This window comes from Stegodyphus dumicola, chromosome 4 (genome assembly GCF_044657685.1).
Source record: "Stegodyphus dumicola isolate Sdum_Otavi_A_Nest chromosome 4, ASM4465768v1".
Classification (NCBI taxonomy): domain Eukaryota; kingdom Metazoa; phylum Arthropoda; class Arachnida; order Araneae; family Eresidae; genus Stegodyphus; species Stegodyphus dumicola.
The window spans coordinates 66,056,708-66,082,906 of record NC_140771.1 but is presented as its reverse complement, the minus strand read 5'-3'; positions in this window follow the sequence as shown (position 1 = coordinate 66,082,906).

The window sequence follows — 26,199 nt, the reverse complement described above, 5'->3', positions numbered from 1 at the left end:
CTGCGTGAAGCATTTCTAAATTATGAACAATGCATATTTTACGTTCGTAGAATGTAGTAAATAATCTTCATCTCAATTGTGGAGGCTCTATTCAGTAAAATTTCGTAGCATACTAACATATGTTTTGCATATACAAAATATGAAATAATAAAACGTTCCGCTTCAGCGTACTAAATAAGATACGAAAGGCCAATAATAGCACTTATTCGCTCTCGTATCACATTTGATACGGTGGGTCCACAGACAGCAACTTAGCCGTATCATATATAATACAATGGGTGCGAAGAAGATAAAACATTTTAGTCGCAACCATTGGTCGAGTGGTTGAGACTGTTTAATATTGGTAGTTTTGTTGTGACTAATCTCACTTGTCTGATCTGATTGGAACAATACGAATTTTATCACGAAAAGGAGTACAAGACTGCGTTTTTCGTTCGGTCTGAGCCTCGAATATCATATAAATGGCAATACGACTTTTGCCAATATTATTTTTTGTCTACTTTTGCCAATATTTTGAAGGAGACCACTCCAGAGAACGAATTCGAAATTCTTCCACTCATTTCCCCTATCGCTAAACCACTTAAGAGAACTTTCAGTTAGCACTATATTTTGAACGCCTCCATGTCACGTAGACACTAGGCCAATGGTTCTGAATCTTTTTTGCCCTATGCGTCATTTTCAATATTCCTAGTTGACTATTCCCCCCTCCCTCTCTTTTCCCAAATTCGGAAAACACATATGCATTTATTTAAATTTAGATTATTTTTATCGTGTTTTATAAGATAAACAAGAAAAAATACAAAAAATATCGATTCAGATAACAATATTTGAAATTTCATTTCAATTGGTTGAGCGGATAGGCCCTAGGGTTGTTTTGTTTTCTAGTAAATACGATAGAATATGTTTAATAAAGTCTGGAGAGTATTTTATCCTTCGACACTGGGCAACTCTCTATGAAACATTAATACAGGAAAATGCTTTACGTCCAGTACTTTCAGAGAGTTCTAACGCGGCGCACAAATTATGTTAACTTCTGTTTTTTTTTTTTTCAAATCGCGTTTCCATAATTTTTCTTGCAATTCTACTTCATTATCCCCCTGTGATGGAAATTATATGTCTGCGTAGCTTTGACATATGTTAAAATTCCTGATATTGTGGCTGAAGTGTCCAATTCGAAGAACTGAAATTTCACGATTGTAAGAGTTGCTTTTCTCGTAAAAGTTAGAGATGAGAAATAAAACTTATTCTTTAATTGACGTGTATTAAAGATTGAAGATGATAGAAATTTTTAATTAGGATCAGTGTTATAGTCTTTGAACATTTAATTGTTAGAGACCATAGAATCTAAAAGAGAATCACACCAACTGCCATAAAAGATTACAGATGGACAAGCCCTCAAACTACTTGAGACTACGCAGCGTTTCCGAGCAAAAGCAGATGAATTCAACAGCTGTTTCATAGTTTATACGCAAGATTCGGATATTTGAGACGGCAAGGTCTTCAAATACATAGAATTCTTCAAATAGGCCTGGAAAATACATTTATTTAATTTTAAAAATGCAGAAATACATTCTCCCCAGATATATTGAGAGATTCGAAGCACTGAGATTCGACTTGTGACAATTATTCTTAAGTTTTACGAACAATTATATTTGTGTTAAACAGTTGCCTTTGTTCTTGGGTCATTACCATAATATTTGCTCATACCAAAAAGTTATGTACTTATGCAAATTGTAAAACATTCGGTACAGTTTAAAAATGAAATCTGACCTATTGTAGCCATTCGCCGCATTGCTGCTGTTTCAGTCAGAACTAGTTCCTGTTGAATCCTTGGAAGGCTGAGCTGTTGATAAGCCATCCGAATGGTATATTAGTTAGAGACTCTGACTGCCGTACCAAAAGTCCCAGGTTCGAATTTCAAGAAAGCATGTATGTTTGTAAGCGTACAGTGACATTCAAAATGCAAGGTGAATCTTAATTCTGTCGAGAGGTTGGTGTTAGCGGAGGATGAATTGGGATCGGGATGTTCTTCCTTCCAATTCCATTTGGGTTGGAAACTTAGGAATAAGCAAGGTGTGATGATACCTAACATGCATACACAAATGCATAGGTGCTGGCCTTGTTTCCAACTGTATCTGTGCTGTTGCTAAGGGATGTTTGTGTTCCGAAGCAGTGTAAACTGAGGAGTTTAGCTTTCAGTTGTTTTTTCAAGCAACTACACCTTTTCAGTAGTTTGTACGATTAATTCATCGTTTTAGTTGTACATTTCCATCAATAACTTATAAGATTTACATAAATTATTTCATCAATAACTTATAAGTAAATGTTTTGTGGATTTTAATTTGAACTACTCCTTTGATGGCCTAGTGCTTAAGATTACTGGATGCTGATAACTTGATCGAGTTAGAATCCGGGTAAACGAGCTGGTTGCATGGTTAGTTTTTCTTTCATGCAATGTGAATAAAAGCCAACTTCCTCACAAAGACTCACCGCGGAAGCATCTTTATCCTTATATCTTTGGTAGCAATTTTATGGTTTGCCACATTTAAACAACCTAATCTAATCTGTGATTTGAACATATGTTCTATTTAACTTGAAGTTCTCAAGAAAAGTTCTCAAGAACTATAACTCTGATTGTTAATTGGTAAGCCGAGTGTTCAGGTTAAAAGTGAATTTCGCAGCACTGTATGAAAATTATTTACATTCGAATTAAAAATCGAAAAACTATAATAGGTATTTGGAAATTATAAGCATATTTTACTTATACAGGGTGTCCCGTAAATGTTGCGACAAACTTCTGAAGGAGGTAGGGCACATAATAATGTATGAATTGCATAGGAACCCATGCCCGGTAATGTAAGGGTCAATAGGGTTGGCGTATTCAATCACCACAATCAGCATTTGTAAGCTCAAGAAGACACCTACGATATGCGGCACCTAACGGGACAACAACGCTTCAAAGTTAATGTGTGGGCGCCTGCTCAAGTGGTAGCAGACGTAGAAGATGGGAAAGGAAACACGAGAGTGATTAATTTGAAGCATTTATTGGACATGAATACAAATGATGTACGACAGCTTGAATGTTATAACAGATGCTCCAAGTTTGCACCATCAGACGCCAAATATGCCTGACACCGACGAACCATTGATTGCCGGACATGATCAGACACACCTGGAGTTTCTTTTATCGCAGCAGCTGCGCGGGTGAGTTTTATCACGAGATCCATTTCAGAGCTTGGATAAATCCGGTGAGCGTGAGGGACCAGAGAATCGGTCCACCACGCCCCGATTCATCGATGCAGAAATGATCTTTTCAAATGGCTACGAACATCCAGTCGAAAATGAGAAGGCGCCCAGACATTAACTTTGAAGCGTTGTTGTACCGCGAGGCGCCGCATATCGTAGGTGTCTTCTTGAGCCTACAAATTCTGATTGTGGTGATTGAATATGCCATCCCTATTGAATATGGCCTCATCCGTGAACAACACATAAGCTGGGAAGTTAACATCACGGGCAATTTCTTGCAGAAACGACTGTGTGAAACGCACACGGTTAGGATGGTCATCTGGGAGCAGTAACTAAACCATTTGGAAACGAAAGACGTGGAAGGACTCGGCGTTCAAGGCACGCTGGACACTGGTAGAAGAAATATGGCACGTATGCTGGTCCTCGGATAACTCTCCACCATATCCAACACATCTTCTTCCCTAACAACCGAACGAGTCGATAGTGGCCTACCCTCACTTGTCCTGCCATTTTTAATGACCCACAGTCGCACACATTTCGATAAAGACGTGCAAACTGTTGGTGTCGTTGATGTTTATCGGGGAAGCGTTCTCGATAAATGCGTGCACCGGCTTGTCCAGTATCCTCAGCTATGCCGTACTCTAACTGCATGTCTGCAAGCTTTATGTTCGTATAACGTTCCATGCTCTTCGTATGGTGCCTACCGCTCGGATAAGGAAATCTTCACTTTCCACAAGCACTCCTCTGTATAGCACCCCCTGGCAGCGTACAGTGGCGTTTCTGGGTATGGGTTCCTATGCAATTCTTAATCCTTATGATGTGCCGTACCTCCTCCAGAACTTTGTCACAACATTTACGGGACACCCTGTATATTAAAGCAAGCACCTTTGTAAACGTTGCTAAATTTTCATAAAGCGGCAGACTCTAGGATTCTTTACAAAATTCTTTACAAAAAAAATTCTTCAGTAATTCTGTGTTTCTACATTTTTAATGAGCAATATAACTGAAAATTAGAAGAAAAACTATTATACTCTCCAGCAAAATTTAAAAAAACATTTAATCTGAAATTTAAGATAAAGAAAACGTAGAGATGCTATTAAATTTTGAAATGAAGTGAATTGAATTAGTAAATATATACTGAAATTTTTTCTAAACTCTAAATTAGGAAAAATGCAAATTAGGAAAAATGCATATTAATTAATCCTGTTTTAACGTTTCAAATCGACTTGTCAAGGGATAATAATTTAATATATTAAAACCCGAACAATTAAGGAACAACTTTCGTTCCTCTTGATTATACCAGCGTAAAATCGAAAATTATAAAAAATAAATATAAAACAACAAATAAAACTCAAAGTACTATACAACAATATTTAAAATATGTACACACTTACTCAAAGAGCCAAGAGATTATATATGTATCCATGTATATAAGATATAACAAATTAGGATAGCTGCTTTAAAAAATAATTGGCGATCTCAAAATTAACATTCTAGATATGGTAATCTCCCCCGAAATTCATCTGTTCTCCCAAATTCGACATCTTTCTATCGTTATGTAGTGCTACTTGAAAAAGGAAACTAAAACTAACCAATCATAGATTAGCTATGCTTGTACGTTAAACTTGGTATAAATACCGCTGGCAATTAATGACGTCATTTTCTCCTTTTCTGCTGCATTCCTTTTCCTAGCTTCCACCTTGTCGACATTTCTATTTTGCTATGGCCCCCTTTCTTCTTTTTCTAAAATGGTATAACGTGCATATAAGAAATTATCATGTCATATCCATCAGTATATAAGCAATCCAGTTACCATCAGTATCAGTGGCGGCTCGTGGCTAAAATTAGTGGGGGATGCTGTTCCAAAAAAAATTAACCTTTAAAAATTGTCTAAAAGGATTGGATTATTTAACTAATGACAAAGCACACGAGGGCTATCTGCCTAAAGGGAGGGATGTCTTCGTGCAGGACTTTCTAAGGGAAACTGGCTCGTATACACGTTACACAAGGGGAAAACCACGAAAACGCCCATGCAGCCAAACCTTTCGCGGGATTCGAACCTCGGACCGAACTACCAGTGTTCAGCCACTTTACCACTCGGTCGCTGATGGACTCTGTTCTTTTTAGAGAGATAACCTCATGCAGTTATTTATCTTCCTTTTATTAAACATATTTAGACTGTATTTTTCATGAAATATTATCAGTTAAAACTTTATATTAAAAGCTTAATTTATTAATGACTTTGGTTAATTAACTATATAAATTTAAAATTCTATTAAGTTTCTTAAGTTGCATTAATGTTCTATGCATTTTCAATTTTTAAATGCTTAAGATTCTTTTTTATTTTTTCAGCAAAAAATTATTAGTTCTCTTAAATATATGAAATATATAAGTAAAATAATCCCTCTTTTCTTCTTGCTCTCTATGATCTTTTACACGAACATGAACTTACAGCTTTCAAAACCTGAAAATGCATGTGAGCCATGTTATCGTCATGATTTGTAGGTACATTATTTTTTACCATGATATTTTGGACGATGATGTTTTTAAACTGCGAAGTTTTTGAACCGCTTTATTTATGGCCACCATATCTTGTAAGACGATGTTTTAGAACAGCGATGTTTTCTCTTTGCGATGCTTTCCCCCACGATATTTTGTTCCACGACGTTTTCTCCTTGCGTTGTTTTCTCCGCGAGGTTTTCGTCCGCGAGACTTCGCCTCGACGTTTTCGGCGAACACCGATATTATAAATACAATAACGTTTTCAATCCTCTCTCTACTTGACATTACAAAAATAGTAATTCCACGGCCAGCAACAGAGGCTTTTTGAGATCTGTGTGATGTTTATCATTAAAGCCTCTCAATTTCAGAGGATTCATTGACCAATGATTTCAGCTCCTCTGTTGTCGTCTTTAACTGTAACAAATCAGAAGACATAAAATACAGTAGAAAGGCGTAGTAGGTGTAAGTAAAATACAGTAAAAATATAGCGTGACGAATTCAGACAGCAAAATATACCAAGGAGCGATAGAGAGACAGAGAAAGTACATATAAAATAAAACACTCTGATGCTCTCTAACAGGGAGATTTTTGATTCTAGGAGGACTGCGCAAAGTGTTTGCTGTGTGTAATAAAGACTATTAACCATACTTACACCTTTAAAAGCTAACTAAATACTGTTTCTATGCTTTTAATATCCAATTCTCATTTGGTTTTGTTAGTGTTGTTAGTAATATTGTTGCAAGCGTACGGGTTCGTTTGAATTAAATGCACAAGTCCGATGAAACGTGAACAACATTTATTATTATCACAATAAAAATGCTTAATTTTCTTCAGATATTCGTTCAGTATTACAATATCTCACAGTAGTTATCTTTTAACGTATCAAATGTTCAAGAGAACGTAGTTCAAAAGAAAAGAGAAAAAGCTAATCCGCGAATCAGCTAGAGAAAGCTAATTTGCGAAGTCGCTACAGTCAACAAGAGCAGTTTTCTAAACAAACTCTTAACCCCTTAACTGCCGCGGGCGTATATATACGCCTTGCTCAGCCGATGCGTTAACTGCCCCAGGCGTATATATACGTCCTTCCAAACTGCTATCATTTGCTTTGCGCTGCTACACCTAAAATTATTCGCAAAGTTAACGCATCGGCTGCGCATCTGGGGCAGTTAACGCATCGGCTGAGCAAGGCGTATATATACGCCCGCGGCAGTTAAGGGGTTAAAGCAACAACAAACAAACTAAAATCATGACGAAATGAGAGGTTTTCCTCCTTTTATAAGATTTTAAATCGCGCGCGAGTATTTTCTGTAACTTTCTCGAAATCAAAAAGAGATATTTATTTATTTATATGTTAAATGCACGCGCTCTTGTATTTTTACTTTTCCGGCTTAGCTTTCCTTTAATATTCATCACGCGCTGCACTGCACGGGGAATAAAACAATTTAATTTATAATTCAACTAACATTAGCTATTTAAATACCAAATCCGTAACAATATTATTGTATGTTAAGGTTTTAGTCGATTATTAGTAAATGTGCTAGAGTTCTTTATTCCACTTTTTCTTATGCAAGTAACACACGGGCAAATTAGCCTCGAATCATTGCAGAATCATATACGAAAAACATTTATAATTATCTGAGATTGCAGATACATATTTTTTCAATGAACATAAACGGGGTCTATAATTATGGAGTGATATCCTTACATATTCACTAAAAATCGAAATTCGTATATAATTCAAAACATTTCACTTTTTTCACGGTTGTTTTTCTATATTTTGCTTTTGTAGCCACTCTTCCTTTTAAAAATTGGAAAAACAAACAAAGCTATGCCTCAAGGCCCAATTCAAAAGAAAATATCGACTTAAAATCTTTCATATGTTTTCATCTTTTACAGCGGTTAGTTCCAGCTCTTCACTGTTTATTTTGTAGTTGAAGAGTTTTCGTCTTTGAAATACTAAGTATTGATGCTAAGGTTCTTTCAGCTGTAACTCTCAGATGGAGTGCTTCGCCAGGAGTAGCTATTTATGGGGTATACAGAATTTACAGCAGGCGTGGTTTTCACTATCAAAAATAAGTCTCGACTATGCTCCATACAATTTTTACCAATTCTAACAAATGCATTCTAAGAAGTATACGTTAAGTTTAAGAAAATAAAATGTTCTACAGTCTGAGATTTTACTGGAAAATTAAAAATATTCTTTTAAAATTTGGATTAAACCTCATCGTGCCGGTTATGCTAATCTAATGCTTTATATATTTCTCTTTTCATTACTTAATTTTACAATTTTTAATGGTATTCCTCTGGATATGTCCATAATTCGGCACTTTAAATAAGGCGTTTATTCCAGTCATCTTGTAAATAGAATTCTTTGGAACCGCGTAGGGGATTTAAACGTCGATAACTGACTTTTGACAGCTGGCATTCTTCTGAATTTCTATATTTATCTTCGTAATGTACCCTTAATGCGGAAGTCATAAAATAATTATCCGTCTGAAGAAACTTTAATTATTGCTACTCCCATTTCTAATGATGTGTAGCATAGATACGAATCAGTTTCTTTTGGAAAGATCTCTATGAAGGCATTCCTGACCTTAGACAGAAGCACTTAACCATACTCAAATTTATTAAACCAAATCAAATGAATGTCTAGTTAATTTTTCCACCAACATTTAAGTCTGGCGCAAGGAGTGCCAAATTAATCGAAAAGTATTCTGAATGTTTATGATTTGTGCGAAACTTCCTAATCAAACCATTCACACAAATGAATTGAAATAATTTTACATTTTTCAACACTGAAGTATCAGATGCATTCATATAGAATATATATTTTTTATAAAAACATCACTGTCAATTTTACAGATATGACAAACAGATATGTTTTCTCTGCCAAGAGCTGTTGGGGGTGGCTTGCTACAGATTCATGATGCAACATAATTATTTACAGGTTATGGACTTGCTGACTCCCCAAACTGTGTGCCTCTGCTTAAATGATCGGGCAGCAAATTTTGCCTTGTACTGTTTTGCGACATTTTCTCTCATCGGACTTCTTTATAACTCTCTTAACTGCAAGGGCAATTTCCTTTATTTATTAGACTGCGAGGTACCGTATGCTCGATTGAGTCTAGACGGGAGTAAATAAAAAAATAATAATAAATAAAAAAAAAACGCTTTGTAGAAGTCGTCAAATTTTTAGAATGTGCCAAACTCTATCAAACATGCACATAATCATTCTTCCGGCAACCATCCTCCTAGTAATCCTTCAGTCAAGCTATGCCCTCTTGCCCACCAGCGGTCCAGCGGTAAAAGCCGCTGAACACTGGTAGTTCGGTTCGGGGTTCGAATCCCGGCGAACGGGATGGCTAATTGGTCGTTTTCGTGGTTTTCCCCATGTGTAACGTGGATACGAGCCAGTTTCTTTTAAAAAGACCTCCACGGGGCATCCCCTCCCTTTCCGTGTAATGCCTAAGGGCAGAGCACGTAATAAGCAAAAAAAAAAAAAAAAAAGCTATGCCGTCATGTCCGTATGCATTTGTTTTGTTATATTCCAAGTTCCAAAGGTTTTTTACAAACAAAAAGTGTAATTTTAACATTAACCTTCGTTTTAAAATAGGAGCTTTCAGAATTTTCCAACAGTGACAAACTACTGTAAATTGTCTGGAAGGATATAAAACTTTCCCGAAAATTTTCTATAGGAGATAACGAGAAAATGCGTTCCTTCGACAGCCCCAGTTGCCAAGGCTTACACGAAGTCGCGTCTCCGATATTTTCTAATGTTTTTTTAAGAAAAAATAGATCCCTGCATACTTCGGGAGAAGAATAATGCAAACAAATTATAAAAAGATGTTGAATAAGAATGTATTTTATTTTTTTTTGATGTATCACGTAATACTTGTTAATAATTCAAATTTCATTTTAAATTTCCAAGTATTTTTGCTTTTCATATGTTGTTAATTTTTACTGACTTAAGATAAATATCGATCTAGTTCGTGAATCTTTCTAAGTAAAAGTATCTTCTTGTTAATAATTCAAATTTCATTTTAAATTTCCAAGTATGTTTGCTTTTCTTATGTTGTTAATTTTTACTGACTTAAGATAAATATCGATCTAGTTCGTGAATCTAATTAAAAGGCGACAAAACTTCCAACTTGCACCCGATGAATAATTTTACCATTACATCAATTAAAAAAATCGTCTTATTACTTTAATGTGGTTGCTTTAATTCGTAAGTAGCGTTTATTTATAATTAATACCTACAATATGGTTAATATCTATCACACTATTCTCTCATGGGACAAAAAAGTAGTATTGAAATATTTCTTTTCATGTATAAATACTGTATCCTCAAAATCAATTTAAACCTTGATGGGTATAAAAGATCATGTGTCAAATAGGTTTTTACAAAAAGATATATGTTCAAACTTGGCTTATTTGGCCATTGCTAAATTAGATACGTCGTTCTTATATTTTATAACAGCTTTTCTGTGTGTGTGATTATGGCAAAGCCTCGAGGGCTATCTGCCTAAGGTGCAGCATACAAAAAGAACATCATCACGGCTAAAGTCACCAGCTGGCGCACCTTCTGTACCAACAACAACAATCCTTACGGGATCCTACACAAAATCTCGTCGAATAAGATTTTTAACAAGGCCCAGATCCACGCACAACCCACCATGGATTTTACCACCAACATCGTGCAGAGCACAGCTTCCACCATTCTGGACACCGTCTTCTCAAACGATGACCCAGAAGAGGACACGATAGAACAACGAAAGGTTCGCAATAACACCACCATTCCTGCGACACCTCCCGATGTACCCTTTAGCGATAAAGAAATCAAACAGCTGTTCCGTCAGCTTCCTCGGAAAAAAGCGCCAGGACCTGACGGCTTAAATTATTCAATCATCCATACAGCTTATAAAGCACGCCCCTCCTTCTTTAAGACCTACTTCAATCAACTTCTTCACCAACAAATCTTTCCAGCAACCTTCAAAAGAGGACATGTCGTTCTCTTTCTTAAAAAGAATAAGAACCCACAAGACCCAAGTTCTTACCGGCCCATCTGCCTCCTCTCTGCCTTAGGCAAGATTTATGAAAAACTCCTCGTTAACAGGCTCAAGCACCACCTGCACAGAATTAACCATCTCAGCCCCCGGCAGTATGGATTCCGCACAGGATTTTCCACGACACATGCCCTTTACAATATTCAGGATACAATACTACGCAATAAAAACAGCGACATGCACACAGCCTTCATTTCTATAGACCTAAAGAGTGCATTCGACACCCTCTGGTGGCCAGCAATTAAGCAGGCCCTCAGAGGAGCACACTGCCCCTCCAACTTATTCAACATCTTCAACAGCTACCTCCACGACCGCCATATTCAGTTTGTAAATAACGACGGTACGACATCAAAGGTACAAGAAAAAGGTTGTCCGCAGGGGTCCTGTGCGGGACCGACACTCTGGAACCTCACCTTCAATTCAGTCCTTGAAACCAACTGGCCACAGCATACAAACATCACTGCTTATGCAGACGACGTAGCCCTGCTCGTAAGAGGACGCACCAGGAAAGAACTGGAACGCAACAGCACAGAGACCTGCACCTTATTTACCACAGCATGCAACAAATTAAAGCTCACGATCTCCATAGGAAAATCGTCAGCAATAATAATTCCCAGACGAGGTACCAATCCAACTCGTCGTCCATGCATAAAACTCCTAGGCCGAAACATCAAAATTGTGCGGAATCTCAAGTATTTAGGGGTAGTATGGGACCAAGGTCTCACTTGGATTCCGCATATCATGGAAACCAGAAACAAGACGTCAATTATCGCCCGTATAGCAAGACAATTTCAAGGTCGCAACTGGGGCCAAAACCCCCACATCCAAAAAGTGCTATACCTCACAGTTGTAGAAAAAATAGCTTTATACGCTGCAGTGATCTGGGCGCAGCCAATGGGTACTCGCAAGATCAGGCAACTTACAACGCTACAACGCCCCTTCGCCCTGCAATTAAGCAAAGCCTACCGCACAACCGCCACCAGTGCAGCAACAGTTCTAGCCGGCATATTACCACTCCATATAAAAGCAGAGATGGAGGCAACTTTTACTAAATTGATCCACCTACGCAAAGATGCAAATTTCGCAAATACCAGCTACAGTCCAGTCCAGTTCGAACGTCCCTCCACTTCTACCCATACTCATCCAGCTCTCAGAGGAAGTGGAACCCACATCAAAATTGACAAGCAACAGACTCACACCTCGACACACGCACCACGAAATGGGAACCAGATCTACACAGACGGTTCAAAGCAGGAGAATGGTGTAGGCAGTGCTTTCGTGCACTATGAGAATGGCAAAACTGTACACGACTGGCAAGGACAACTTCGCCCTCACAATAGCATCTTCCAGGCGGAAGTACTGGGAATTGCGGCAGCAGTGCAACATCTCATAGATTGCCAGATCCCACGAGCAAATATCTATACCGATAGCCTATCAACTTTACTTGCACTTGAGAACCATCATCATGTCTCACCTCTCATACTCAGTCTCCAACATCTCCTTATGCAACACCCTCATTACCATTTCAATCTAGTCTGGGTTAAAGCCCATGCGAATAATGAGGGCAACGAGGCTGCTGACACGTTGGCCAAAGATGCAATTTCCAACCCGACAGCCCAACCCATCACCGTACCTGCGCCCTGCTCTTATCTAAAGGGCCTCCTACGAGAGCAAGGAATGCACCAATGGCAACGTGAGTGGACCGAATGCGAGACAGGCAGACGGACTTTCACCTACCTCCCGAAAGTTTCCGCCGATCGACTCTTTGCCGTAGCACCTCTCACCTACTTCATCACGGGTCACGGCCCGTTTTCCAGCTATTACAATCGCCACGGCATCTCAAATACAGATTTCTGTGTCTGTGGATCAGAAGGGTCACCAGACCATTACGTATTTGAATGTCCTTTGACGGCTGCACACCATCTTCCGCTACCTACAAATAATAGGAACGCCTATCACCGGTTCCTTATAACGCATAAAGGAGCGGTTAACTCAATCTCCAGCATCATGAATACCATCGCGGCATTGGGCACAGACTTTTGCCTACCGTGCTAAAATGACGCTATGGTGTACTGACGATAAGCTCTAAGACTAGTCCAGTGAACTTTACAAAATCTGGGCTTCACCACAACTGTGTGTTTAAGCACCCCTGCCCACAATCTAAAGTGGCAATACTAACAATTCGCAAATATGTGGCATCTCCTTAGAGAGATATGTTATGCCTCCATAATGATACGTGTGTAATCCCTTCAACAGCATGTGAACAACATCTTCTTACGCAGTGTTAGTGAACGCTTGTGTGCCTCACGGTGCACACATTGCTGGGGCACTGCCCAATAATTAGTGCTACAACATTCTCGTGCCTTTTATCAGTGTTTTAATCTATGTTCTTAGCGATGCTACAATAATCAACGCCTTAGCAATCTAACCGCACTCTTCTTCTGCACACATGAGTATTCATGAACTCATCATTCATCATTCAAGATGTACTTGTATTTATATCCAACAGAACTGCCTTACACTAACATTGTGCTCCAGCTTTCATGTGACTTCATGTACTCCATTTATCTTTTTGTGCCTTAAGTGACTATGTGTATGTACCTGTTTTTTGTGCTCTCTGTTTATGCATTTTACGCATTGTGCTTTGTGTATTGTTGCCTATGCAATTTTTTTAATGCGTACGTCTTATTATCCAAGTATTTTTAGTTTAACTACCTACTATCTGTAACACCACAGCTTTCCTCTTCAAACTGTAATACAATCCTACTAATGCCCTTGTAGGGCCATGTACTTCCCTTTGACAACCTCAATAATCTCCTGGTGCGGCCTCGTGTGGTTCCCGGAAGCTTTTGCCTGAGTTAGAGGAGGGTTTGGAATACATGCCTGTTTACCTCTGTTAGACACCAGGCGTTCCAGTCCTCCGTAACCTACCTACCTACCTATCTGCCTTAAGGTGAGGGATGCCTTCGTGCAGGACTTTCTAAGGGAAACTGGCTCGTATACACGTTACACACAGCTTTTCTGTTTTCAGTATCAATAAAAATACAGTCAATAAGGAGTTTTATAGTATTTGATTCTATATCATTCTTTGGGTTTTGGAATAGCTAAGGGTATATTTCTTATGCTTAAAATATTTTACTACAGCCGTAATGGATTTCATTCTTTAGCAAATAGCAATACACGGTAGGATAGAGGAAGCAAGCCTTCACGATGGAAGTTTTAAAGTTAACCCTTCTCATAAAAACGTACACTTAGGGAAAACATAAAAACTGCCATGCAGCCAGTTCATTTGTAGAGATCTGAATTCAGATGAACTGCCAGTTTCAAGGTAATTGACTTCTCGGCCGCTGGCGAAAGTGTACGATCAAAATGAGCTGATGAGGAAAGTATGTTTGCTCACTATAAATTGCAAGTTATCTCGAAATAGCTTTCTGGATCCTCATCGCAAGAATACAATTTCTTGATATGTAATCTACTTCATCTATGTTTATTAAGTTTCAACTTTATTTTGCATTTCCCATATAGCAAATAACATTTTCATGTTTATTTAATTTCCATAATATTCTATATTGCGCAAAAGCGCTTATTTTCAGCCAAAGGCTTCAGGACACAGTGCCAATCCCTAGAGGTCAAAACTTCTAGCAGTTGATGCCTCAAGAACCACCAGCGATATTCGATGTCTAGCTTTCTGAAGAGATGCGTGGCATGCGTGTGTTGTCCTATAATGAAAAATATCTATCCTTTACAATAATTAAGAACAGTTTACGGTCAACGCAAGGTTTTGAATTAAAGATAATTTTTTAAACTCTTGCCAAAAATGAAGGTAAATGCAGTTACAGCAGTTAGCCCACGCCAACGAATAAAAACGAAAATATTATAAATTAACCCTTATTTTGATGTTCTTTAACGATTCTGCTCCCTGTGAATTTCAAAATGCTATTCTATCGTCTCATAATTTTAGTATCATTTTCATATAATGAAATTTCACGTTTCTTTGGGAGAGTTGAAACTCTCACCGACAACCACGTGATTTGCGCATGCGCGTAGCAAAAACTAAAACAGAACTTTTTAACTGAACTTTGAGAACTCGTGATGGACGATTGAGTGAAACATGTAATCCTTCTCTTCTGTGTTATATATATATATTTTAGTTTAATGATGTGATTGTAAATTAAATATCTTATTATCTTAGAAGCCTCTCTTTTTCCGTCAGTAGTGCCTTTGATGAGTTAAAATAAAACATTCCCGGATACGCCTTTGGATTAGAAAGAAGATCGATTAAAAGGCAAGCCTTTTTACATTTTATTTTCTAAGAATGATCATGCTATTAATCATGAACACATTATACAGGGAGAGTACAATCCAGCTTTCAAGATTATTCGTTGTATTCATCATAAAGTCATTCGCTCCAAAAACTCCTAATGACGTTATAGTGGAGCCAGAACTAAAACGATGAGAACAATAATCTATCAACAATTAAAATTACTTCAACTGGAATTTTTTTCTCGTTTTAGTAGCTCATAAGTCTGGGAGATATAAGGAATTAACGCCATTTTTTCCGAGTGCTCCTGTTAAGTTAGTAATAAAAATATTAGTCTGGAATACGAAAGATGCATGTTCCATTAAGTGGCATCATAATTCTCAAGCCCCCATCAGTAGCCGATTGGATGAAATGGCTGAAACTAAGAATTCCATTCAAGCCAACGGGCTTCAGCGTGGTTGCGTTTCGTGTATTTCGTCATGTTATAACGTTGCGCGCCTCTAACTAGCACGCAACCAAGAGGTGACTGTGAAAGCTTGTATAAACCACAGAGTCTTATAAAGGGTTTAAGACCCTTTTTATTCAACGTACTAATTTACAATTGCGTTCTCTTGACGCTTACAAACGGTGCCAACTCGGCAGTCAAAATAAAAATAAAAACCTGAAAAGAAATTAAAGACAATATTCTAACTACGAGGCTCTCTCAAATAACTAACTCACCGCGTTTTACAATACGGCTGCTAATTCAGCAGACTTGAAGCTCACTGGAACAATTGCAACTACTTCCCGCCAAGCACATAGGCCGCAACGCGGGGTTTTTCAAATCTCTATAACTACCTCCGCGCTCGCTAAGTAAGAATAACTCTCTCTCACCGAACTTGTTTCCTTCTATTTAAATCATACTACTTCCGCTGATAATTTGAATGCTTGCGCGTTCTACTCAAATTTACATATTCTGGCATTGGCAGTTCCAGGGGAAAGTAAGGATTGACAGGAAAGATAGTTTAAACTTAAAATAAATGTTAGTTAAAATAAATATAAACCCTACATTTGCCGCTGCCAGAATTTGGAAAACTTGGAAGCAGGTCCTACAAACGACCTGTTGTAAGTTTATCTAATTCTGAACTAACTGGCGAAAGCCTCGTTTACACAAAAATAATCTTATGTAACAATTAAAATTCTGTTACTCTTTACAAAGGTTTCTTCTTACAGCAACTTTTCCTGGACTTCATCAATCAATCTTGGTCTTTCCTTCCAGCATCTGGAAGGAATAAGTATCAGTATCTTTCTACATACATTATAATTTACACTTTCTTGACACAATAAATTTTTGTTTTTAACGTTTCGTTTTTCTTAGTTAGAGCTTACTTCACATTCATTCAATTTTTCAAGCATTAATTTAACTTTACCCTGGCTCTCCACCGTGTGTGGTGTCAAACGGGAATATTCGTGTTTTAGTCTTACAACACTTCCCCTAACCACCATGATTTGTTAGAATTCAACAACCAAATAGACACACCTTACTCGACATTCTACAACTCAATGAGCTACTTTAATATTCTTAAAAATTCAAATGTAGGTGGAGAACCCTACAAAACACATTCATTCTAACTTCCCCCTCATTCATCTTTTAAACATGCAGGCTTTCGCTCTAAAGCATGACTTTACAGTTTAATACTTAAATTTTGACTTCATTGCTTTTAAGCATTCACTTTTAGCATCTACAATTTTATGCTTCTAGACTAAATTCTACTTTTACATAACATGCAAGTATTTACATACATTTACAAAAGTTTAATACATATGCTTTTTACAATTTACCATAAAATGAATAAGAGAAAATAAATTTTTACTTTACTCATCCTTCGCCAAGCTGGCGGCACTGAAACTAAAATTCTTATTAGTACATACAAGAATATGAAGTTATTTTTATCTCCGGCCAAATTTTGGCTTTAACATAACAGAATTAGTCTTTCGACCAACAGAAAATGCTTGTTTTTTAGCTTTTACACTTAAAGAAAATAATACTTTTGCCTTAGCTAAATAAAGTAAAACAAAACTAAGTCTCAACCGAGACATATTGACTTTCGTCAAAACATAGAACTTCGTACTTATGCATAACATTTCGGAACAAAAGAGAAAAATATTTATAGAAGGTTTTAACTTATCTTTGAGTTTTCGATGCTTGAAACTCCGTCATCCGTTTTTGACAAAATTGATCCCAAGTTAGAGGTGTCATGGATGTCAATCTTCTCCTTGTTGATCTTCAATTGTCGTCCCCGTTGCTCTTTCTTTTGCGTCCTCTACATGCTGGCCTCTTGACGGTAATCGTCTGGTTGTTGGCTTTTGCGTTTCTGCCTGGGACGGCTGGTCTTGACGTCCTCCGGTCTGGAGTCCTTGAATTTCTTCTGTTCCTCGTACTTCTGTGCTTCCTGTTGGCGTTTCAGTTTCCGGAACGGCGGCCTTGCTGGCACCTGACTCTGTGGCCGTGTGCGCGTTCTTCTTGATGTGTAATTCCTCCTGCCATCCTTTGTAGGTGGTGTTTTTCTTTTTACCACGGTTTCTTTACCCGGTTCATCTGTACTTTTGTTTTTCTTAAACGCCGGAGTTTGATAATCATTTTTTCTTTTTGATACCGACGTCCGGGTTGTAGAAGTGCTAGGTCTCTCTTCAGTTCTCCGTTTCTTGGGTGGTGGAATAGTTGTTGCAGTCTCTGGCCCTTCTATTTCGTTTAGACTTGAGTCCTGCAAGAAACTTTTAAGGATTTCAAAATCATTGGGATTATAGTATTTTTTCACCTGGTCGGGACTTGCTTTACAGATTTCCCCTCTCTCGTTTTTAAGATATAAAACTACTCCTTTGATTTCCTGAATTACATAGGGGCCTTCAAACTTTGGAGCTAGCTTTGCCATAAAATTGTCTGGGGCACTTGATAAAGAAAATTTCCGTTTCAATACTTTATCACCAACTTTAAAATCTGCTTCACGGCGTTTTTTATCATAATAAATTTTCTGCCTATTTCTTGCCGTATCCGAGGTTTTAAGCGCCTGATCAATTAGTTTTTGCACGTCCTTTTGTTTGAATTCCTGCTCTCTTTGTTGCACAAAGAATAATTTATCTAAAGGCGTAATTAACTTTCTGCCTAAAAATAATTCTGCTGGAGTTTTTCCCGTAGTATCATGATGTGCCGTTCTTAAAGCATAAGCTAATTCATTTATGTAGCCATCCCAGCGCTTGTGATGTGTGCTAACGTAACTGCGAATTATTTTTACAATGTTTTTATTAACTCTTTCTGCTATGTTAGCCTGTGGATTTTACGGAACCATTTTGATATGGCGTATATCAAGTCCATTGCATATGTTTTCAAATATTTGACTAATGAATTGTTTTCCGTTATCGCTAATGACTTTTATCGGTGCACCGTATTTTAAAATGTATCTGTGTAAGAATGCATCTGCGACTGTTTTGGCTGACGCGCGTTTAAGTGGAACAATTTCTATCCATTTTGAAAAATGATCTACTATTAATAAAAGAAAAGGATTTTTATTTAACTCGCTCTGGGGGAAGGGACCAAGGAGATCTATGCCTAAAATTTCATTCGGAAATGTAGCGCGAATGCTATTTAAGTACCCGGCCGGGCTGTAATTAATATCATTTATTAACTGACATTGATTGCAGGACCTGACATACGCCGTTACTATTTTGTATAATTGCGGGAAATATACCGCCTCGCGTACCCTTTTTAAAGTCTTTCTGACCCCGAGGTGGCCCGCTGTTTTTTTTTCGTGCAACTCCCTCAAAATGCTTAATCGAAGCGAGGCTGGGATGACTGGCTTATACTCAAGATTTTCGTTCGTTGTTTTCGTATAGAATAATAAATTATCTATTATTTCATAGTTTTTTGCTCTATTTCTTATCGCATCGATATCTGTATGCTCAAAGCCTTCGGGGTCTTTCAAATAAGCATAGATATTTCCAAATTCAGGATCAGCTTTCAGTTCAGTAATAACCGTATCTCTAGAATCTAAAATTTTTGAAGTCAACACAGCGCATTTAAGTTCATTACCTTCCTCGTCCAGTTTTATACGAGAAAGTGCGTCAGCTACATTGTTTTCCTTACCCGGTTTATATTTTATTGTGATATTATATTCTTGGAGTTTTAAAGCCCATCTTATTAACCTGGGCGTTAGGTTTTTTCCCGAGTAAAGTCTACCAACAGCCGCATGATCCGAAAAGACAGTTACTGGCGATTTGCCGAAATAAACTCGAAATTTGTGTACAGCCATTAATACGGCTAATGTTTCTCTTTCTGTAGCTATATAATTCCTTTGTGTTTGATTCAATGTTTTACTAAAAAATGCCAGCGGATGGTTATTTTGCATAAGAACCGCTCCCACCGCATAGTCTGATGCATCTGCCGCAATTTCCAGGTTTTCGTCCCCCTCAGGGAATTTTAAAACAGGGGCATTAATAAGCGCTTCTTTTAATCTTTCAAAAGCCGTGTTAGCTTCCGCTGTCCACGTAAATTTATTCTTTTTTCTTTTGATTACTAAGAGTGGTTCAACAATATTAGCGAAATCTTTTATGAAAGATCGATAGTAAGAACATAGTCCAAGGAAAGACGAAAGTTTCTTGGCGGTGTTGGGCGGTGGGAAATTCTTAATAGCTTTTATTTTTGAATCTTGCGTTTCTATACCCTTTTGCGAAATTTTATAACCGAGATATTTAAGTTCTTTAGTTGCGAACTTGCATTTTGAGGCGTTAATTGTAAGAACGGCCTCTTTTAATAATTTAAAAACTTGTTCGAGATCACTAATGTGTTGTTCCAACGTACTACTCGTTATAATTATATCATCTAGATAAATTAAAGTTGATTTTCCTAGGACAGGTGTAAAGATCGTGACTTGTAAAGATCATGACTTGTGAAGATCGTGACTTAAAGAGAACGTGAAATATAAATAATAGGACAAGAACTTGCATTTTACGGTGTGGCAACAAGAAGAGGATTCGAAAGATTTTTATATATATTTTTGTTTTAGAGAGTTTAAGATTTTTTGAGTATTTTTAATAGTTATAAGAGTTTTAACTGCAGTAATTAAGAGTTTAAAATTTTGATAGTTTAGAGCTGCAGTATTTATTTTTTTTTGTTCTGTTTTAAAATTTAAATAAAGGTATTTTGTTTATTCTGAAAAATTAGCTTTATTCTTCCTACAAGATTCAATATTCATTATATTGAAATGAGGAAAGGATTTTTACTGGCGCAGTCGACAGGATCGGAGTTTCCCCGCATATAATTACGAACCAAAATAACTCAGGTGAGAGCTCAATTTACCTTGGAAACGTAAAATAGTTAATTAAGATTATGAAAAGTTAATTATTGTTTCCGTCATGGAATCTTAGTTTATTTACTTGTCAAAGTAATGAATACGCCAGTGTTCAAATGCAATTTTCAAAGTAATGAATACGCCAGTGTTCAAATGTAATTTTCAAAGTAATGAATACGCCAGTGTTCAAATGTAATTTTCAAAGTAATGAATACGCCAGTGTTCAAATGTAATTTTCAAAGTAATGAATACGCCAGTGTTCAAATGTAATTTCGTTTGACTCGCCAGAGTAGGTGAACAACACATTAAGTATTGATTCTACTGATTGATTTTCGTGTCGAATAAAATTAAATTCATTGTGAATTATATTTAAATAGAAAAAGAAAAGAAAAAAAATAGCTTTTCATAAAACTAAGAGTCTATTGGCTGAATAAAATCGAGACATGGCTTTTATGGGACGTGGGAAAAAAGAGGATTTGCTGGCTTTAGCTGCTGAATTAGAAATTCAAGTAGATCCAAGTATGAAAATCGTGGCGATAAAAAATGAAATAATTCAAAGTGATACATATGATGAAGCATTTGCTAAAGAAGTGTTTTTAACGATTATTGAAGAGAGGAAAAGAAAAGAAGAGGAACAGCGAAGAAAGGAGAAAGAAGAGATTGAGGAACAGCGAAGAAAGGAAAAAGAAGAGATTGAGGAACAGCGAAGAAAGGAGAAAGAAGAGATTGAGGAACAGCGAAGAAAGGAAAAAGAAGAGATTGAGGAACAGCGAAGAAAGGAGAAAGAAGAGCTTGAGGAAAGGCGAAGGAAAGAAGAATTAGAAGCACAGCAGAAAAGAGAGCAAATGGAGTTTGAATTGAGGAAACTCGAAATTGAATCTCGTGTTCGACTAACACAAACTCCACCAACAAATGAAAATGGACATCATAATTTTGATTTAATTAAGCTTATTCCCAAATTCAATTTAAGACACGATGATATTGTGATTTATTTATCCTTATTTGAAAGACAAGCTAAAAGGACAAAGATTAATCCTAAAGATTGGGTTTCATGTTTATTGACTTTAATGCCATCTGAAATCATTCAATTAATTGGTAGGGAATCTGAAGAAAATTTTGAAGATTATGAGTACATTAAGGCCATTTTATTGAAGAGATTTAAATTAAATCCTGAAAGCTTTAGAAAAAAATTTGTGATGCACCAAAAGAGCGCTGAAAAATCATGGAGAGATTTTTGCTACGAAATTACAAGTTATTTTGAAGAATGGATCAATGGTCTTGAAATCACAAATTTTGCCGCGTTAAAAGACTTGATTATTACTGACCAAATTAAGAAAAGAGTACCCTATGAAGTAAGAGACCATCTTCTGGACGACTGGGCGAAATTCGTTTCTCCAACCAAATTAGCTGATAAACTTGACGAATATGACAGTGTTCGTAATATCTCAAAACAGAATGGTGGTAATCCATCAGCAGACAGAACTAATAAAAAATGGCAACCTCGTTCTCCACTTCCAGAAAGAGCTTTCAGAAATAAATCGCTGTACGCTGAAAACACGCCAAGAGTGTACCCATCCCGTAAGAGTGACGAACCACAAAAGACTAATTTCAAATTAACTTGCTATAATTGTGGAAAAGAAGGTCATACATCTAAGTTATGTACCAAAAATCGGATACCAAGAAGTGCTTCTGCAACAGCACAAAACAACTTAATACAAACACAAGCACCCCTAGCAGAAAAAGAAAAACCAGAAGTGCTAACTGCCAAGATCTCTATTCCTGTCTCAAAATCAGTAGACGTATCTAGAAACATAGATGAATTAAAACTGGTCAAAGTTAAATGTGGAGATATTATTCTAAATGGAATCGTAGACACGGGAGCACAAATTTCAGTAGTCCGTGAGAAATTGGTTGACAACATACCTTGCGAAGGAGAAAGTAAAATAGAGATATCTTCTGCTTTTGGTGAAAACGAAATTACTCCACTAAAGATTTTCCAGATGAAAATTGACGATGATTTTCACGGTAGAGTGTCCATTACGTGTGCTGTTTCAAAAAAGCTAGTTACCGACTTGCTATTGAGTTCTTCAGCTTATGAAACACTCTGTGGAAATATCGAACTGTGGAACTGTGATCGTCATTGGGATGCATCCCCCTTAGAGTACAAAGAGACAGATGATAAACCCTCACCAGTTGAAGACATTACTACAAATTTGGCTGTTGTTAATCAGATTTCCCAAGAAAACATAGAGTCTCTGAAAACAACGAACAAGGTAAGACTAGAATTCAAGACACATCAAGAACAAGACGAAACTCTGAAAAAATGCTTTGAATGGGCAAATAAAAATCAAAATTCATATACTTTCGATGATGGCATATTACTTCATTCCGAATATATCTGTGGTGAAAACATTAAGCAAGTTGTATTACCTTTAGAAAAAAGAAGGGAAGTCCTAAGAATGGCACATGAAATCCCTCTTGCCGGCCACCTCGGTGAGAAAAAGACAATTCAACGAATCAAGTACTCATTCTTTTGGCCTACTATTAAGCAAGATGTTAAAAAATTCTGTGAAAGTTGTAAAGAATGCCAATTGAGGAGAACAGTTACGTACAAAGATCGAATCCCAATTCAACCTATTGTTAGGCCGGAAACACCCTTTGAAGTATGGAGCGTGGATTGTATCGGGCCATTAGAACCTCCATCCAGGAGAGGTCATCGGTTTGTGATATGTGCAGTTGACCTATGCACCAGATGGGCAGAAGCCACCCCCGTCAAAGACATAAGTGCGAAAACAACATGCAACGTTTTGATGAGGTTTTTTACTCAAACTGGATTTCCAAAAGTGATTTGTTCCGACCAGGGAACTAATTTCACAGCCAAACTCACCCGAGCCTTTGAGAACTTACTTGGTGTGTCTCCACGATTCTCCACTCCAGGACACCCCGAGAGTATGGGTGCTGTCGAGCGTTGGAATAGAACCTTAAAAGAGATGATGAACAAAAATATCCAAGAACATGGCAGAAACTGGGATTTGAATCTTCCCTATCTCCTGTTTGCCTACAGAGAAGTGCCACATAGCACCACTGGTTTGTCTCCCTTCCAGATGGTATATGGAAGAATACCACCAGGACCATTATCTTTGCTGAAAGAAATATGGACAGGTGAACGTAGCATTCCAGTTACAGCTTCCCGTTCAATTGAAAATTATCTACAAGACCTTTTAGAAAAATTAAGAAAAGCTCATGACATTGCATCAGCAAATTCCAAAATATCTCAAGAAGAGTACACTTCAAGATACAATTTACGTTCTCAAGAAAAGACTTTCAATGTTGGGGACAAAGTCCTCGTGTTAATGCCATCATCATCACATAAATTGCTCAACACGTGGCAAGGACCAGCTACCGTGATCAAACTTACCAGGCCACACTCTGCCAAAATCGAAATGGAAAACGGAAGTATTAGGGAACTCCATATAAATAAGTTAAGGCCATATATTGCTCGTGTAGATCACGTTGGTATCATTTTTGACCAAGATGAAGAGTTTGGAGATATCCACTATGCACCAGCAGATCTTATGAATAAATCTGCTGATGATATCTGGACCCATTTACAAAATTCGAAAGGTGACTTAAAATATTACCAACGGGAAGGACTATTTAAAGTACTAAAATCTTATGTAGATGTTTTCAGTAGCAAACCTGGTCAAGCCAATGTTGATGGTCATGACATCAAGGTTACAGAAGGATGTAATCCGAAAAGATTGAGGCCCTACCGTGTTCCTGTTTCACTTCAAGAGGAAGTCGATCGTCAAGTTAAAGAACTGTTAGAATGGGATCTTATAGAACCCAGTGACAGTAACTGGGCACATCCTATAGTATGTGTTGCAAAAAAGAATGGCGGCGTTAGACTGTGCATAGACTTCAGGCTTTTAAATAGCTTCACAATTCCGGACGCCTATCCGATGAAGATTGCTAAAGATTTACTATTCGAAATAGGGAAAGCCAAATTCATAACAGTTCTCGATTTAACCAAGGGATATTGGCAAATTCCTATGAAAGAAGAAGCTAAACCCTACACAGCATTTATCACTCATTCCGGCCATTACCAATGGAAAGTTCTCCCTTTCGGTTTGAAAAATGCTGGAAGTACCTTCCAAAAATCGATGGATAAGGTGCTTGCAAACCATAAGAACTACTGCCGTTCATATATTGATGATGTGGCAATATTTTCTGAAACTTGGGATGGCCACCTCTATCACATCGACCAAGTGTTTCAGACACTGAGAAGCGCAGGTCTAACCGCAAATCTAGAAAAGTGTGATTTCGGAAAGAGCCACGTGAAGTTTCTAGGACATGTAATAGGTTCTGGCACTCACTCTCCAGATCCTGAGAAAGTAGAAGTCATCAGAAATCTGTCTAAGCCTACCACTAAAAAAGAAGTCAGGAGTCTTTTAGGGCTAGCAAGCTACTATAGGGATTATATCCCAAATTTTTCTGAGATTGTTTTACCTCTAACAAACCTTACAAAGAAGAGTGTTCCAAATAATATTCCATGGGACTCTGAAAAAGAAGCAGCTTTTAACAAACTTAAAGAAGAGTTGATTAAAATGCCATCTCTGCATACTCCGGACATCAGCAAGCCCTTTCAACTCTATACGGATGCATCTGCTTTCGCAATTGGAGCGTGTTTAGCTCAAAACGACGAACATGGCAAAGAAATGCCCATAGCATTTTTCAGCAAGAAATTAACGCCCTGTCAACAACGATGGTCAACCATCGAACGAGAAGCATTTTGTGTCATCGAAGCCTTGAAAAAATTTGACACATGGATTTTCGGTGCCAAAGTGCAGATTGTGTCTGATCACAATCCCCTCACCTACTTGACCCAAAGCGCCCCTCATGGTGCTAAACTGTCTCGTTGGGCCTTAGCGTTACAACGGTATAACATGACTGTGACATACCGCAAAGGAAGTTCACATGGGAATGCTGATGCTTTGTCAAGGTTAGCTGTTAACTCTTTCTCTCTCAATGAACTCTGAGCAACATTGTCTCTACGGTGACGAATGTGCTTCTTGTGGGGAGACTTGTAAAGATCGTGACTTGTAAAGATCATGACTTGTGAAGATCGTGACTTAAAGAGAACGTGAAATATAAATAATAGGACAAGAACTTGCATTTTACGGTGTGGCAACAAGAAGAGGATTCGAAAGATTTTTATATATATTTTTGTTTTAGAGAGTTTAAGATTTTTTGAGTATTTTTAATAGTTATAAGAGTTTTAACTGCAGTAATTAAGAGTTTAAAATTTTGATAGTTTAGAGCTGCAGTATTTATTTTTTTTTGTTCTGTTTTAAAATTTAAATAAAGGTATTTTGTTTATTCTGAAAAATTAGCTTTATTCTTCCTACAAGATTCAATATTCATTATATTGAAATGAGGAAAGGATTTTTACTACAGGCTTTAGAACAATGTCCATAGCTCTCTGGAATGTTGACGGGGCCCCACACAACCAAAAAGGCATGCGTAAAAATGCATAAGTGCCCGATTTTGTTATAAACGCGGTTTTATGTATATCTTCGGGTCTCATAGCTATTTGATAGTAGCCAGACGTTAAGTCCAAAGTAGACATATATCTCGTCGATTTGATCTGTCTAATGATCTCGTCTATAACCGGCAAAGGGTAAACTGGGAATTTAGTTATGGTATTTAGTTTTCTATAATCGATAGCAAACCTCCAAGCCCTTTTATCCGAAGGAGGAAACTCGTTCTTTTTCCTACATAGTACGACTGGACTCGCGTATTC